Genomic DNA, 12151 nt, shown 5'->3' with positions numbered 1-12151 from the left:
GTTTCAACTCACATTAAGTAGATTTCATTGTTAACAAGAATATAAGCAAATTAAAATGAGGCCATTAACGTCTTAAATACACTGCATTTTTAAAAAGAAAGCAAGTTTGCAAAAAAAATTGGGAGAGTGAAAATTTTCTTCAAAATTTTTCGGATAAAAACGTTGCCAAAAGTAAAGAGAGAAGAGAAACCAAATGTAACCTTCCTGTGAAAGACATACTTGGTTTACTATGAAATACTGAGAAATACTACTTCAAAGAAGGTAAATTGGAATAGAAATCTGGGGTCTGAGTTCCAGTTCTAGGTCAGTTTTCCATAAATCAGTTTGCTGTCAGGTGAGTCACTATATGGTCAATTTGCCAAATAACAAATTCAAAGTATTTACTAAATTTACAAAAAAAAATAGTATTTATTTTAAACTGTTGGATAAAATTTTTTTTAACATTATATCCACCTACAGGAAGATGCTAATGGAAAATGAATATAGAGAGTTTATTTGGGCCAAGGTTAAGGACTGCAGCCTGGGACACACTTCCAATTTGCCTAGAGGAGTGTTCCAGTGAACAAAAGAGACTCAAGTCTTTAGAGATAAAAGGACAGTTCAGAAGAGGAGGTGATTACAGAAGCTGTTTAACAGGAATCCTCATTGATTTACAGAAATAACATTTATTCTTGATGGGCTATATATTGTTGAACTATAGGGTAAGTTTTTTTTTTTTTTTCTAGGTGACAGAGCGAGACTCTGTCACCTAGGCTGGAGTGCAGTGGCGCAATCTCGGCTCACTGCAAGCTCCGCCTCCCGGGTTCACGCCATTCTCCTGCCTCAGCCTCTCCGAGTAGCTGGGACTACAGGTGTCTGCCACCACGCGTGGCTAATTTTTTTGTATTTTTAGTAGAGACGGGATTTCACCGTGGTCTCGATCTCCTGACCTCGTGATCTGCCCGCCTCGGCCTCCCAAAGTGCTGGGATTACAAGCGTGAGCCACCGCTCCTGGCCTGAACTATAGGATAAGTTTTATGGTGTCCAGTTTATGACATTGTGTGGCTATTAGGGATAAGTTAGAGACCACAGAGCAAGTGGCTTTAAGAAGTAATTATTTGGCTCAAGGGGGAGTGTAATGTGACAGTGATTGCTGTTATATATTTATTTATTTATTTATTTATTTATTTATTTATTTGGAGACAGAGTCTCGCACTGTCACCTGGGCTGGAGTGCAGTGGTGCGATCTCAGCTCACTGCAACCCCCACCTCCCGGGTCCAAGCAATTCTCCTGCCTCAGCCTCCCAGGTAGCTGGGATTACAGGTGCCCACCACAATGCCCAGCTAATTTTTTTTGTATTTTTAGTAGAGACAGGGTTTCAACTATATTGGCCAGGCTGGTCTCAAACTCCTGACGTCATGATCCACCCACCTCAACCTCCCAAAGTGCTGGGATTACAGGCATGAGCCACTGGGCCCGGCTGCTGTTAAATTTTAAATGTGGCTCTAGGCTTGATCATTTAAAGGGGCTCACATTCCTTAGATATAAAGATTTTTTTTTTTTTAGACGGAGTCTTGCTCTGCTTCCCAGGATGGAGTACAGTGGTGCGATCTCAGCTCACTGCAACCTTCGCCTCCCGGGTTGAAGTGATTCTCCACCTCAGCCTCCTGAGTAGCTGGGATTATAGGCACCAGCCACCACACCCGACTAATTTTTGTATTTTTTAGTAGAGACAGGGTTTCGCCATGTTGGCCAGGCTGGTCTCAAACTCCTGAGCTCAGGTGATCCGCTCTCCTCAGCCTCCCAAAGTGCCAGGATTACAGGTGTGAGTCACCACGTTTGGTGAAAAGTTTTTTTTCTTCTTGCTTAAGCTTTAGAAAATTTCAGTAACATTTTAGGCAGTCAGCATTCATTTTGCCTTCAGAATAAGATTTTCAGAACTATTCTTCTTGTCTTCTTTCCCCCTCCCCATGGTTGAAGCTTAGTGAGCCAGGATCAGAGAGGGGACCCTCTGATGAAGGAAGGGAGAGAAAAAGGTCACCTGAGAACACAGCCTGGCTGCTGATCTAGTAAGGAAGTCACTAAAGAGCAGAAAGCAGAGAGTAAGCAGAGACAAAGCTTCCAAAGAAACCTTTTTCTCTGCACAGATTTTTTTGTTTGTTTTTGAGATAAGTCTCACTGTGTTGCCCAGGCTGGAGTTTAGTGGCATGATCTCGGCTTCCTGTAACCTCCACCTCCCAGATTCAAGTGATTCTCCTACCTCAGCTTCTTGAGTAGCTGGGATTACAAGCATGCTCCAGCATGGCTGGCTAATTTTTTTATTCTTAGTAGAGATGTGGTTTCATTATGTTGGGCAGGCTGGTCTCGAACTCCTGGCCACAGGGCCTCAGGTGATCTGCCCGCCTCGACCTCCAAAAGTGCTGAGATTACAGGCATGAACCATCACGCCCAGCCTCTGCACATACATCTGACAAATGTGTAGATTTTCCCTCCCATTCCAACTAAGCTTTCAACTCTCCAGACACCAACTGGTATCCTGTAGTTAATTTAATTCTGACACAGACTACCTTTAGTTAGCACAGATCCCATAGGTTAAGGGCTCAGTCCCACAAGATTACTTCTACTTCAGATGCCAATGGTAAGTACTGGATCTCCAGTCTGATCTGGCTACAAATCGGGGCTCCTACAGCCCTCTGTTTAGTTTTGATACTTTGCTATAAAGGCTCACAAACCTCAGGAAATTATTTACATTTAATGATTCATTATAAAGGGTATCAGTAAACAGGCAGATGCAGAGGTGCATAGAGCAAGGTATGGGGAAGGTTTGCAGAGCTTCCATACCCTCTCTGGGCACACCACCCTCCTAGCACCACAGTGAGTTCACCAATCCAGAAGCTCTCGGAATTCTGTTTATTGGGGTTTTTTATGGAAGTTCTGAAACCATCCCCATACACTTTATAACATTAATCAGGAAAGAAGACAGGGGTATAAGTGAAAATAAACCAAGCTTGTAGCACCTTTGGCATTCATCATTAGGTCGCCTAATGATGACCTGCTTCCTCATAGTTGCTTGGTGACTCTTGCCCCAGAATCACACAGACACTGTCACAGGATTATAGTTCCTCTTAACTGCTCTGTAGATAACAACTTAAGCATTGTGAAGCACTACATTTTCCCTTTGAGATACTCTTTCAGGTCTTGCCTACCAATGAAACTACTGACATCAGCTGGTCTGAAGGATCCCACAAGGAGCTGACTCACCAAAGAATGCAGTTTCCACTTCCTGATGATTTCATCCCCCTTTCCTCAACCAACAAATGACCCCAATTTTCCAGCCCCTTGCCTGCCATGGTTTCCTTATAATTCCCAGCCCAGAACTCCTTGGAGAGATGGATTTGAGGGTTCCTCCCATTTCCTCATTTGGCTTCCCTGTGATCATTAAACTCTTTCTCTGCTGCAAACCCTTCTGTCTCAGTGTATTGGTCTGTTACTATGCAGTGGGCATACAAACCTGGTGGTCCTGTAACAGCTTCATTTTGTGGGCATGATTGCTGAAGTCATTGGCCATTGGTGATTGAACTCAATCTCCAGCCACTCTCCACTTCCAATAGCAAGTTATTGATGATTTGGGGGAATATGGGAGAGAGGGACTAAAAGTTCCAATCTTCTAATCACATAGGTGGTTTCTCTGAAAACCACTTCCCATCATCTGACAGTCCCCTCATTAGCATAAACTCAGATGTGATTAAAGGGCTTGCTAAGAATAACAAAAAATGCTCCTCCCACTCTCATCATTCAGCAAATTCTAAAGGTTTTAGAAGATCCGTGCCAAGAACCAGAGACAAAGACCAAATATCTATTTTTTATTATATCACAGTATCACAGGCTGGGGCAGGGTAAATGGAGAGGACAGAGGCTGGAGGATAGAATGAGGAACCCAGCACTTTGAGGGGTAGAGGAAGATACTGGGGGACAAGAGCAGACTAATGATAGAGTGGGTGGGAACTGGGGGCAGCGTGAGGGAGACCCAAGGGGTATGCTGAGGATGTGAAGGTATGAAACCATCTTTGCAAAATTATGACAATAAGCAAAACCCGACATGGTTGACTTCATCTTGCTTCTAGTCTCACAGGTTGGCCATCTTTGCTCATTCCTGGGCATAGGCCAAGCTAACTTTGGCGTAAATTTAGTTTATAGTTTATAAAATAGCACTTCCCCAAAATTAAACTGTACTTGTAAAACTAATGAAAGGCCACTAAGTTAGGAGGACGAAAAGGGCCTAAATTCTCTAAGCTGTAAGTACAGTTAGATGATTACCAGCCATTATTCCAGAGATCACAAGATACTGCAACTTCTCCAGTTATTCCTGCAGATAACATCACTATTGCAGAAACTAAGATTGGCCTTTTTAGATGACTTTTCAGGTTTTGCACTTCTGATGACTGATGGTTCCACCTGGACTCACCAACCAGTCCTGTGGCTCCCACCCAGGAACCAACTCAGTTGCAAGAGGACAGCTTTGACTGCAAATTTCCCCAACCAAAGACAGCTTTGCATGGCTATTTCAAAATATGTCAAAGAAATATATGTTGGGGTAAAATATTTTTATTTCCTTCAGGTTCTGCTATCTGACATGCAATGCTATACCAGAATCAGGTTGGAATTTGACATCTTATTGCTACAAAGAGTCCATTTTATCAGTTTTATGATCTCTATTTTAACATTAATGCTGGACAGTTGTATCTAAACTCCAAAGGGAGGGGGAATAATGATTTGTGTCCAATCTCCCCCTCATGGCTGGGAGTTCAGCTTTGCAGGTTTCTCTGCAGTCCCCTTGGCCCAGAAGGGGTCTGTTTAGTCAGCTAGGGAGTGCTTAGAATATTGTTTTTGGTTTACAGACATTAAGTCAAGTTTAGCCTAAAGCTGTTTCCTTACATATTATATAAGTTTGGCCTAAAGGTTTCTCTGTACATAGTGAACTATCACCTAAACGGAGGTGTAAACAGACTGTAACTTACTCTTGGGCCAATCAATGAGTTTTGGCCAATCAAATGCAGCCAATGGTTCAGTGTTTAAAAAAGGCAAACACCAAGCTGTAACCAATCCAGCTGTTTCTGTACCTCACTTCTGTTTTCTGTACATCACTTTCCCTTTTCTGTCCAAAATCTCCCACCACGTGGCTGCATTGGAGCCTCTCTCAGCCTATTCCAGCTTGGGATGCTGCCTGATTCATGAATCGTTCTTTGCTCAACTGAACTCTGTTGCATTTAATTTGGCCAAGGTTTTTCTTTTAACACAGATGAGAGGCCTAAGCAAAAAGGATTCTGGGCTTTGAACCCTCAAATCCACCAGACCTGCCCCTTTTACCATATGAGGTTTCTTTAAGAAAAAAAAAGTTTCTCTGTTAAAACCACCAGGAACACATTTGGAAAACCACTAGAAAGATGAGAATACCTTCTTTGGAATAATAATAGCAAGACTTTTGAGCACTTACTATACCCAGACACTGTGCTGAGCACTGCAAAGACATTCCCTTATTTGCTCCTCACTCCGCCTCTTGGAGAAAGGTGACTGTCACCCTTCAGAAGGTCCAAACTCCTCTGGCTTTTTAAAAAGCATCTCACATTGGGAGGCTGAGGCAGGATTGCTTCAGCCCAGGAGTTCAACGCTGCAATGAACTATGATTATACCATTGCACTCCAGCATAGGCAACATAGTAAGATCATCATTTCTAACAAAAATATTTAAAAATTAGCCCAGCTTGATGGCACATGCCTGTGGTCCCAGCTACTTGGGAGGCTGAGGTAGGAAGATGGCTTGAGCCTAGGAGTTTAAGGCCTCAGTGAGCTCTGATTGTACCATTGCATTCCCGCATGGGCAACTTCGTGAGACCCCACATCTCTAACAAAAATATTTAAAAATTAGCCGGGCGTGATGGGACATGCCTGTAGTCCTGGCTACCTGGGAGTCTAAGGCAGAAAGATGGCTTAAGCCCAGGAGTTCAAGCCTGCAGTGAGTTGTGATCATGCCACTGTACTCTGGCCTGGGTGACAAAGCAAGACTCTGTCTCAAAAATAAAAACAAACCAAAAAAAAGCTTGAGAGGCTGAGGTGAGTGGATCACTTGAGGTCAGGAGTTCAAGACCAGCCTGGCCAACATGGTGAAACCCTGTCTCTACTGAAAAAAAAAAAAAAAAAAAAAAGCCCAGTGTAGTGGCAGGTGCCTGTAATCCCAGCTACTTGGGAGGCTGAGGCAGGAGAATTGCTTGAGCCCAGGAGGCAGAGATTGCAGTGAGCTGAGATTGCACCGCTGCACTCCAGCCTGGGCAACAGGAGACTCTGTCTCAAAAAAAAAAAAAATTAAAAAAAAAGAAGCTCACAATTATTTGGCCTGTAACAGAGTGTGCCTGCAATTGTAAATTCACTTTTCTGGGGAGTGCATTTCTCTCGTCTCCAGCTAGGGCGTGAGGCTCATAGAGTTCTTTTTCTCATCATGCCCTCCAAAGTGTGCCCATAGATAGCTGGTCACAGGATTCAAGGATGTTCTTGTTCATTCTTTAAGGAACCAGCATTGGAAGCCATTTCCTCTGGTAAGTGATGGCTTTGGGTTTCTTTTTATTGATTATCATGGGGATCTGTTTCCTGTCCTCCTACATAAATGTCTTTGTGGGATCATTGGGGCAGTGTTTTAGAGAAGGTTGGCACTTCTTGGAGAAAGCCCCCTTTGTTTTATTTGGCCTCCATCTCCGTTTTCTTCAGTTAAACATCAGCAGCTCTGAGTCCATTGTGACCCACCAGGGTCATCCCACACTGGCAGACAAGCTCATCCTTGTTCTTCCACAAGAATTTGACTGTCTAGGCCAGTCTCCCTAATACCAGAACCCCCATCTCCTTGTACCAACACCTCACGTGGCCTAGCCTTGTTTTACAGACCCTCCTCTGCACTAATTTGGGGCAAAGATAGGGGAAAAGATTCTGGGTCACATATTTTTTTTTTCATAAGGATGGACTTTAGCCAATAGCCAGAATTTGCAAAAGGAAGACACCAAATAGACATGGTACCTGGGGGTGAGGACATGCTATGCTCCTGGACATGAGCTGGAGAAATTACAGGAGAAGCCCCACTATTCTCTTCCTCATTGGAAAAATCTCCCTGTGCTGCTATATCTACTATGGTCAGGGTAGTAACAGCTCCAAGACAGACACATTCTATTAGGTTGGTGCAAAGGAATTGTGGTTTTTGCCATTAAAATTAATGGCACATTGGCCGGGCATGGTGACTCATGCCTGCAATCCCAGCACTTTGGGAGGCCCAGATGAGTGGATCGCCTGAGGTCAGGAGTTTGAGACCAGCCTGGCCAACATGGTGAAACCCTATCTCTACTAAAAATACAAAAATTAGCCAGGCATGGTGGTGCAAGCCTGTAGTCCCAGCTACTTGGGAGGCTGAGGCAGGAGAGTCACTTGAACCTAAGAGGCAGAGGTTGCAGGGAACCAAGATCGCACCACTGCACTGCAGCCTGGGTGACAAAGCAAGACTCTATCTGAAAAGAGAAAGGAAGAAAGGAAGGAAGGAAGGAAAAAGGGAAGGAAGGAAGGAAAAGAGGGAGGGAGAGAAGGAAGGAAGGAGAGAGAAAAAAAGAAATCTTAACATGTTTGAATCGTAATCCCCATGAAAATCTCTTTGTGGCATTAACAACTGAACATCTTTCTTCATGACAACTCGTCTTGAGAGAAGTATAGCTTCTGTCTTGCTGGGCCCAGAGTCTCTGGCCTAGGACTCAGTTCCCAGGGGAACAAGAAGACAATGTAAAGAGAAATGAACCCAGCTGCCATGTTTTTTAGGGTCCAAGTGGCAGCCCTGCCTCTGTGTCCTCCTAAACGGGATCATGTGGCTTCACCTTCCCCAAACCCTCTAGTAAAGAGTATATCCAATCCAAAGGCAAGCACATGAATGCAGAATCATTTGGCTAGAAAGCCATCCCTTCCATTTTTGCCTTTTGTGGGGGATTGCTGATGTGTCTGGAATTGGTACGTGACAAACACACCAGGCCATGATGTGTAAAACCCATATTTATGTTTGAAAATGTCAGATCTTTGAGTTCAAAAACAGACTTTAAAGAGCTTGAGAACCTGGCAGTTAATCAGTATTCTCTGCCCAGAATGAAAGCACAGAACGGGTTGGAGTGTCTCAACATACAGATGGATATAGCTGGGTCTAATTACTTTTTCTCTGTGGTGCTCAAACACCCATTTGTTTGATGTTTCTCCCCCCATTTTGTTGTTTATTGCTTGGCATTTGGTAGGCATAGCCTAGTGTTGCAGGGGGTTTGCAAATCATGTTTTAAAAATTGATGCCGCTGTTGTATGCAGAACAAAATTCACTGCGGTTTTGATCATGATGAGATCGGGTTCTCGTCTTTCAATTACTGACCGACTCACAGAGCCAGGGACTGGATTCTTTTGCTTGGTCTCCTGTTTCTGTCTTAGCAAAATGCAGGAGACTCTGCCTTGGTTCCTTTAATTAACGTCTAAAATTTACTCTGCATATTTGTCCCCTTGAAACTCCACATATTTGTCCCCTTCCATGGAAAGTCTCTCCTGACTTTATTCCTCAGACTTATTTATTCCGCAGTAAGGAAGCATGTATTGAGTTCTTATTCTGTGCTAAACACTAAGGGTACGGAGAGAAACAGGCCACCCTTGCTAACCTTTGGGAGCTCACACTGGGGCTTACACAGAAGTCTGAGCTGCGTGGAGACACAGATGAAGGAAAGCGGTGGCCAACAAGGCTTGGGTAGTAGGAGAGGTTGATGGGGAGGCTTTCAGATATTTTCCTCTTTGGAAATTGACCACTTTCTGATTTAGAATTTAGACAATGTTGGTCAGGCACGGTGTCTTTCACCTGCAATCCTGGCACTTTGGGAGGTCAAAGTAGGAGGACTGATTGAGGCCAGGCGTTTGAGACCACCTGGACAACATAATAGGACCACATCTCTACAAAAAACAAAAAAATTAGCTGGATGTGCTGGTGTGCATGCACCTGTAGTCCCAGCTACTCAGGAGGCCAAGGTAGGAAGATACCTTGAGGCACCACTGCACTCCAGCCTAGGTGACAGAGTTAAGACCCTGTCTCAAAAAAAAAAAAAAAAAAAAAAAAGAGAAAAGAAAAAGGAATTCAGAGAATATAATTTAAGGCAATTGAAATTCTATTTCTTTCTACACATGAGATCAGAAAAGAGTTAAAAACATCACACCAGTCTGGCAGAGTGAAAAGAACTTTGAAATTTGGGGATGTCAGAACCCTTCTGTAAAATGGGGATTGTCAGGATCAGGCTTCACACCATGTGTGTAAAGATCACATTTAGAAAAGCCTTGTCTTATGAACCAAATAGGTGAGACATCTTACACATCTATGTATTATTACTTTTCTAATATTTAAAAATGTTGAGATTAATAACATACATTTCTATTTTAAGGAATTGACTCATTGATTGTATCTTTTTATAGTAGTTGTTATTCACTTCCTCCAAAAATGGATTGAAAAGCATAATTGCTACTTTTGGGGGAAGAAGGTCTTTTGGATTCATTTGATGATAGAAAGATGTATTAGTCCATTTTCATGCTGCTGATAAAGACATAACCGAGACTGGGTAATTTATAAAGAAAAATAAATTTAATGGACTCACAGTTTCATGTGGCTGGGGAGGCTTCACAATCATGGTGGTAGGCAAAAGGCACATCTTGCATGGCAGCAGGCAAGAGAAAATGACAGCCAAGCAAAAGGGGAAACCCCTTATGAAACCATCGGATCTCATGAGACTTACTCACTACTGAGAACAGTATGGGTGAAACTGCCCCAATGACTCAATTACCTTACGCTAGGTCCCTCCCACAACATGTGGGAATTATGTTATGAATTATTGTTTTTGAGACAGAGTCTCACTCTGCCACCCAGGCTGGAGTGCAGTGGCGTGATCTCAGCTCACTGCAACCTCCGCCTCCCAAGTTCAAGCAATTATCCTGCCTCAGCCTCCCGAGTAGCTAGGATTACAGGCCCCTGCCACCAGGCCCGGCTAATTTTTGTATTTTTAGTAGAGGCAGGGCTTCACCATGTTAACCAGGCTGGTCTTGAACTCCTGACCTCGGATGATCCACCCGCCTCAGCCTCCCAAAGTTCTGGGATTACAGGCATGAGTCACCTTGCCCGGCGTCTGCAATGGTTTTGAGTCTTATTAAAATGCAGGGTCATTCTTTGGACCACAGCTAATGGGACTGGATGCCAGGCATCTGATGCCAGGGTCATAGGTACAGGCTGGCCGAGGGATCTTGGTGCAAGTGCTCCCCAATCAGGGTGGCCCTCGTCAAATGAGGACCTGGCTGATCCTCTATCATTTGGTGGTTCTTGCCAGCACTGCCTCTATGCCAACAGCATCTCAGAGAGGGGTGGGTAAGGGGTCCTGGAGCCCAGCTATGTACAGATGTTGCTGTTGGCCCTGGAAGAGAGCCAGGAAGTGTCCCCAAAGTAGCAATGTGAAGCTCTGCACAGGGTGTCACTTTCTGTTGATTGGCCAGACAGAGTGGCCCTGGTTTCTGGATGTAGAGTCAGCATGAGGGACCCTGTATCCTGGGACGGGGAAGGGATAGGGGAACAAGCCAGGAGCCACCATTCTCCACTGTCCTGCAGAGAAGGGTAATACTGGCAGCCCCATTGCCTAAGCTGGGCTGGAGGTTGGGCAGGGGGTGGAGGTTGCAATGTTCTTCCAGATGGCTCTGAAGACAGTGAAGGCTTTGGTCCCTACAATGGCCTCCCAAGGGCACAGATGAAGGCAAGAGGAGGTTTGGGTTGGGACAAAGCCAAACCATATTAGAAGGGCACACCGTATCCCAAAAGGTTGGGAAACATTGAAGATACAGTGGGAGAGACTGGCTTTATTCTTTTTTATTATTCTACTTATTATCTGTTTTCTGCTCTGCATGGTCCAGGAGCCTATAAATGATACACTTCTCTGAGAGTACCTTCAATTTGGAAAATGACCGAGAAATGTCTGTCCAGCAATGGTAATCCACATTGTGCTTTTGAATCTTGCTCCTCTACCTGGAACGAACTTAGGTAGAGGGAAGTTGCCTTTTCTTAGGTCTCATCTGCCAGGTTTGCCTTTGTTTTGTCATGGGTTAGGAACTGGCTCAGGCAGGATGTCTCTCAAAAGCAGCCTGAGATGAGAAAGACCCTGGCCAGTATTCCCAGTTAGAAGCATACATACAGCTAGCCCTGTTTTCTTATTTTGCTATTTCCTACTTCTCATTTGTAGACTGTTGCTACGGATGAAGATTTTCAAACCATTCCTTGCCTGATTGATGAGTCCTAGTGATCTAATACCTGTGCTGACTCTCTCATCCCAGGGTGACAGACTGGGCCTTCTGCCTGCTTGGGGATATCTGGCACTGGCCTGAATATTTCTGGTTTTCATGTCTTTTCAGCCCAAACTACACCATGTCCAATATCCACCGTCCTTATCTGGAATCTTAAAAAATTCATCCTCTAGCAGAGAGGGAGGTGTTGTGCGTTAGACCATGATATTCATCTCTCAAGGCATAAATTCTATCTGCTCTTTATTATCTCAGATGGCAACCTATGGCATGTTCTTTAGTCTCTGGATCTCAGTATCCTAATCTGTAGAATGATACTGTATCAGTTCAGGTCCTGCAGGAAGCAGATACCAAGATGTAGTTAGAAATGCAAGAGCTTTGGGCTGGGCATGGTGGTTCATGCCTATAATCTCAGAACTTTAGGAGGCCAAGGCAGGTGGATGACCCGAGTTGGGAGTTCGAGACCAGCCTGGCCAACATGGAGAAACCCCATTTCTACTAAAAATACAAAAATTAGCCAGGTGTGGTGGCACACATCTGTAATCCCAGCTACTTGGGTGGCTGAGTCACAAGAATGGCTTGAACCTGGGAGGTGGAAGTTGCAGTGAGCCCAAATCACACCATAGCACTCCAGCCTGGGTGACACAGAGAGACTTCGTCTCAAAAAAAAAAAAAGAAATGCAAGACCTTTACCTGTGAAAGGTAATAGGAGAAGGGGGCAGTGAAGTCTTCAGACCATTATGGTATGGGCTGTTAAGAAAAATTATTCAGTGATACTTGTTAAAGCATAATAAGAAAGGCT

At 44.1% G+C, this 12151-nt stretch overlaps 1 long non-coding RNA gene across 1 annotated transcript; it reads left to right on the top strand.

Annotated features, from left to right (window-relative positions):
• Positions 1-828: 828 nt before the first annotated feature.
• LOC131384284 (uncharacterized) lies at positions 829-3441 on the top strand. Its single transcript, XR_009214967.1, has 2 exons — positions 829-1019; positions 3176-3441. It is a non-coding gene; the product is annotated as an uncharacterized LOC131384284 (long non-coding RNA).
• The last annotated feature ends 8710 nt before the right edge of the window (positions 3442-12151 follow it).

This window comes from Hylobates moloch, unplaced genomic scaffold, assembly GCF_009828535.3.
Source record: "Hylobates moloch isolate HMO894 unplaced genomic scaffold, HMol_V3 SCAFFOLD_1, whole genome shotgun sequence".
Lineage (NCBI taxonomy): Eukaryota > Metazoa > Chordata > Mammalia > Primates > Hylobatidae > Hylobates > Hylobates moloch.
Note: the sequence above shows the minus strand (reverse complement) of the source record. Positions and strands in the feature narration are given on the sequence as shown.